Source organism: Scardinius erythrophthalmus (assembly GCF_964197995.2).
Source record: "Scardinius erythrophthalmus genome assembly, chromosome: 24".
Taxonomy (NCBI): domain Eukaryota; kingdom Metazoa; phylum Chordata; class Actinopteri; order Cypriniformes; family Leuciscidae; genus Scardinius; species Scardinius erythrophthalmus.
In genome coordinates, this window is record NC_138244.1 from 29855014 (window position 1) to 29861188 (window position 6175).

General features: G+C 34.8%; 1 long non-coding RNA gene across 1 annotated transcript; it reads right to left on the reverse strand.

Annotated features, from left to right (window-relative positions):
- Positions 1 to 366: 366 nt before the first annotated feature.
- LOC308684275 lies at positions 367 to 4834 on the reverse strand. The gene is made up of 4 exons (XR_014029335.1): positions 4492 to 4834; positions 4316 to 4397; positions 1732 to 1890; positions 367 to 1613 (listed from the first exon to the last, which is right to left on the reverse strand). It is a non-coding gene; the product is annotated as an uncharacterized lncRNA (long non-coding RNA).
- Positions 4835 to 6175: the final 1341 nt, after the last annotated feature.

Sequence of the window (6175 nt, forward strand, 5' to 3'; positions counted from 1 at the left end):
ATTATTATTGCTTCACGACTTTGTTGTTGTTGTTATTTGTCGTTGCTGACTTTTATTTTTTGCATGTAAATTACTATATGTAAAGATATAGAAAAAAAAAACTAATTGCTGCATTTCTCATTCATTCTTTATACTGTAATAAAGTCAGTAAAATGAAAAGATCCTATTCTTATCATATAATGAATATTAATGTGAAAAAATGGGGAGGGGGAGGGGATATACCACTCTACAGTAATTTGAAAGTGAATGCAGTACCAGTTTTGGCCACAATCTTACATACGGTTCCTTTAAGGACACCAATTTTCTTTGTGAATGAATAATGTATCGTAAATAAATAAATGTTCTTCCTTAAAATACAGAGTGCATAAGTCAGGACACCCCTATGTTAAATTCCCATAGAGACAGGAAGATTTTTATTTTTTAAGGCCAGTTACTTCATGGATCCAGGATAATATGCATCCTGATAAAGTTCCCTTGGCCTCTGGAATTAAAATAGCCCCACATCATCACATAGCCTTCACCATACCTAGAGATTGGCATGGCTTTATTTCAGTTAGCCTAATAACTGGGTTGATTTGCATTGAGAGATGATCTTATGGAAACTAAGAAAGATGAAGAAAAAAAAAAAAAACAGCACAACACCTTCAAACATTTAAAGACAACTTCAGCAAGGACATGTAACCCTAATAAAAACATGGTAGTGTTTATTTGATTAGAGTTTTTTTTTTTTTTTTAATTGCTAACAAGCATTGTTTAATACTGAAGCCACATTTTCAAAACTCTTCATTCAGTCTGCATTACCAACATGAATCTTGGCCAAAGAGTTAATCTCACTCAGACCAACAAAACACTTCATATATGTCTCAAAATAAGCTCATTCCTCCATAACACTGGCAACAATTCACATTCAGAAAACATACATGTCATTCATAACACACTGAACTAAAAACACTAACAGGAGCATTACACAAATGATACTTTAACTTAACTTTTAACTTTATCCCTTTAATAATGGTTTTACAACAAAAGTTAACCACCACTGAACTTACTTCAGATGGACTAGGACGATATTTTCTTCTAGATCTGCTGTACAGAAGAAACAAACTTTGTTGCATTATTTTCCTGTTATCATTGTAAAGCTGCTTTGAAACTATCTTTATTGTATAAAACGCTATATAAATAAAGGAGACTTGAGTTTGTGATCCTCCATCAGCAGCTGCAGTTTCTCTCAGCTGTATCAGTGCAGTCACTGTGACGTCTGACTGACAGAGGTTTTTGTACGACTCTTTATCACTGTGTGAACACCCAGCTACTGATATAGTGTAAACTCTGACAGTAATAATCTCCTGTATCTTCAGTCTGGACTCCACTGATGGTCAGAGTAAAATCACTGCCAGATCCACTGCCACTGAATCTAGATGGAGTTCCAGTATACCGGTTTAGTGTCCGATATATGAGGAGTTTAGGAGCTTCTCCAGGTTTCTGTGAGTACCAGGCTAACCTATTACCACTATCCACTCTACTGCTGGTTTTACAGTTTATTCTGACTTCTTCTCCTGGTTGAACTGCTGGTATTGATGGACTCTGAGTTACAGTGATCTGTCCTCTACACTCTGAAAGAAAATAGAAACAAAAATGAAAATAATATATATAATGATATACAGTATATGATAAATACATTTCACATTTTAAGAGAACTAATAATTATTGTGAAAACTGTATTACACAAACCTTGAGCAAACAGTGTGAGAGTCCAGATGAAGATGTTGATTGTGTTCATTGCTGTAGTTTAGTCTTGTGTGATGATGAAGAGTGTGTTCTGTTCTGCTCTCAGTCATGAAGTGTTAAACTCACAGCACTATAAACACTCTCAGAGCACTGAAGCATGTGCTGACAATGCAAAGAAGTGGGCAGGATTTACAACAGCTTGTGCTGAGAACAAACTCATAAACTCTACATAGAAGATTTTACTTTCAGAATAATGTTATTGAACCATTCAGTGATTAATTGCACATATTTATTAATTGTGAAATATTTTAGTTTATGTTTGTCAGGCTGATAAGACACTAGGTTTTGTCTGGAGAATCATGAATGTATGATCATTTTAAACATATGTCATACGCAGCAGTTTCTCTGAGTTCAGTTCTGTGCTACACCTTTAAAGGAACACTCTGACTTTTTGGGACTTTAGCTTATTCACAGTATCCCCCAGAGTTAGATAAGTCCATACATACCTTTTTCATTTCTGTGCGTTCTGTAAGTGTTACAGGGTTGCCAACTCTCACGCATTCAGCCTCAATCTCACGCTCAACAAAGAAATCTCACGCAAAAATAGACATTCTTCTGTGTTGTAATTTTTTTCACTCATGTGCACTAAATTTCAGAGTTACTATAAACAATTCAGGCTCTTAACTACTGGATGGACCACTAGTTATGCTGCGCTAATCACTCCGCCCAAGTAACGTTAGCTGTGCTCCTACGCCTAGTGAGAATATAGTTCCCAGTATTTATACGATTAAAAATGGTCTCTGTCTCATATAGCCTTGTTATTTGTACACGCTGTGACTATACAGATCACAACATGTAAATAGGAAAATGTTTGCATTATTTTGTCACTTATTGGGATTAGTATGCTACCATTATCCATTTACATCCAGTCTTTGTGCTAAGCTAGGCTAGCGGTGGGTGCGTCAAATAACACTTACAGAATGCACAGAAATGAAAAAGGTATGTACAGTATTGACTTATCTAACTCTGGGGGATACTGTGAATAAGCTAAAGTCCCAAAAAGTCGGAGTGTTCCTTTAAAAGCATGTTAACAATGAGAAATCAAGAACTAAATAAATCAGTTTTACTATATTTAGAGTAAACAAGAAAAAAAAAGTCCATTATGGTCTTTGGAATCAATGTTGACATGTTGCTATCTTATTCTAATGAATAAGTACTAGTATCTAATGAATAAGTACTAGTATCTAATGAATAAGTACTAGTATCTAATGAATAAGTACTAGTATCTATTCAATAAGTACTAGTACCTAAAGAAAAAGTACTAGTATCTATTGAATAAGTATTAGTAGGCTACTTAATGGAATAGATACTAGTTTCTAAAAAATAAGTACTAGTAGCATGAAAATAGAGACTAGTCGGTTAAAATGATTAAATGTTAAAACGGCTTGCCATATGCACACCTGTTTAGTTTTTCCTTTGTCTGCTATTTAGTTTCTTTGCTCCTCTGGATTTGTGGATGTATCCTGACTGATTCCGTTTACCGACCGTTTATTACGCTCCCATGTCTGCCATGTACAGAACCTGTTTTTGTTCATTAAATGTTCTGATCTGCCTTTACTTTTTATGTTTTATTTTATTAGTCTTAAAATAAATTTGTATATTCATTTACTTCGTTTTTTTTTCCCACAAATGTATGACTTTTGGAAGTGCAAATTGATTGCCATATGCAGTTTTAATAAAGTTGAATTAACGTAACCTTCTGTCATTTTTACTTTTCTAAGTGTACACTTGCAGGTGTTTTGTTTCTAATTTACTGTTAGGCCCATTAAATAATAATAAGAATATACTTTTTAAATATTGTTTATCCTTATTATTATTTAATGGGCCTAACAGTAAATTAGAAACAAAACACCTGCAAGTGTACACTTAGAAAAGTATGACTAATTAAAAATTAACCTCAAAACATAACATGCTAAATGGGGGATATCTAGCATAAAAATGTATTGCCATAATGTCTCTCTCAATTGTTGAATTTCGCACAGACATTGCCACAACGTAAATGTGTTTGCTCAGCCCGATCTCATGAAAGTAAGCGAATACCACGAACTGTATTTGTAGTGCTTATGATACGCAGTTTTCGCATTCATATGATACGCACTTTATGGCGTGTAATAGGCACGCGCTCCGCACCCCAATCCTAACCAAGCGGTTTACAGTGCGTAGCATATGCATGCAAAAAAAAACATTTTTGGCGTATTAATGGCACGAGAAATAAAATTTGTGGTATAGATACGCACTTTCATGAGATTTGTTTCATAATCTGCTACTGGGCCGGCCCTCTGTCAAATTTTGAAATCCAGTGTGGCCCTTGAGCCAAAAAGTTTGCCCACCCCTGGCCTAGGGGCTCCATGCCAACAGAGCTTGCTGCTTCTGTAACCTTTATTCATTTATTTTTAATTTATATAATTATATCATCAATCATTTATATATATAATACTACACAGATTTTTTAAGTGAACAAATATTTAAAAACATGTTAAATATCCATGTCGATAAATTGGTAAAAAATATCTGCATGTACACTGACCTGTACCAACTCGTAGTGGACTACCAGACTGGTTGAATCATCCATTAAACTGTATGTACAGTACTTTGCCGAGATTCCAGGGCTGCAAAAATAATAACAATAAAAAATGTTTTTATAACAAAGCTAAAATAGTTTCCAATGTGTTTCACTTATACACAGTTTAGATTTACACTTACCTGTCAGATCTCCCGTCCCCTGACAAATGCACACCGTTTTGCAGCATGTTTTGCGTCCGCAAGCCTTCCAACATTTCCTCCTGTTGTTCTTTGTACATAACATCTGCAACAGGGATTAGATAAGAGGACTGGAGAGCGTAGAAGGGTGTTTTCTTTGGTAGTTGGAGGTTGAGCAATGTAGCCCAATCATCAATGTCCGCATATGTTGCCCCAGGGAACAGTGTACACGCTGCCACAAGGTCGTTAGCTGGCATTCCTCGAATTTCATCACACGAGTTCCTTGATGACCATTCGAACATTCCCACTGAACACGTATGAGGCTACCACAAGACTGATGCTCCACAATGATGGCATCTGCTAAACAGCTCCATCAAACTGGACACATTGACAATCCATTTTCCATCTTTGTATCTACTATTGTCTTCCTCTTCCTCTGTAGTTGGAGTTGATGTTGAGGTCGAACTTAGAGGAACATAACTTAGGTCCTTCTTTTCTGTTGCAGGATTCAGGGAAAGCATGCTGACATCAAGACTAAGATCTTCAGACAGGTTCTCACTTTCAGCATTTGTTTGTTCATACTAAATGAAAAAAAAAGTATTGATTACATTTGAGTTTGACAAATTACAAAGAACAAAAACAACATAGAATAGTAAATAAAGACATGACATTGTACATTTTAATAGTTCTGATTTGATTAATAAAAACCACAGAATAAGGACATTTTAATTAAACATGTATTAAACACTTGTTTTCAATTTTAGGCCGTTTCTTTTGAGGAGATCTCTCTTCCTGAGCCTTAATTTTTTTGTTTATTATCTGCCTTCAGGAGTGTAATATAGTAAATGTCTGCTTATGTATGTTTCTGCATATAGTGTGCATCTATTATAAAGATATCTCAAGCACCAGTACATGGGCAATTAGCATTTATTTATTTATTTTATTTATTTGACAGGGACAATGCAAACAAACATAGTGTCAAAGCAAGCTTGTCACTGAAGTGCTGCATAAAAAGTTTATAGCAAATGCTAATTTTCAACTCCTGTCCCTGGTTGGGCTTTTAGACACAATAGAATTTACATACTTCACTATTTCAATTTAAAACAATATAAACATAATATTTATGTTTGTGTTTATGGTTTTAAGCTCTCTTTCAAATTGCACAATTCTACTTTTAGGAATAGTGAATTGCATTTTTTCATGAACAGGTTTACCAAAGTACTGCAGGCGCTTCTTCGTCAGTTTCCTAACAGTCAAAGTCATGTTGTGGTCCGAGAGTACAGTAATCAAATTATAAATCCTTGTTATTCGTTCAGGTCTGTTAGTAAATGCCAAATCAATGAGGGTCTTAGTCTGCCTTGTTATTCTTGTGGGTCCTACAATCATTTGTCTATAGTTGAATTTGAAAGTGCTTTGAGTTTATGTTTACAGTTTTTGTCAGACCAGTTAATATTGTAGTCACCATACCATATTGTCTCTCTGTAAGAGTTCAGTTTAACTATAACATTTAATTCATCATAAAACTTAACATTATGAGAAGGTGGATTAAAGAGGACAGAAATATTAAAATTCATACAAGGCGATAGGGTTACATTTAGGGCTAAACATTCCAGGGGGGTGTTCAGTTCAATTAAATGACATTTAAATTTGTCTTTGATATATATATTAATACTCCTCCCCCCTTGCC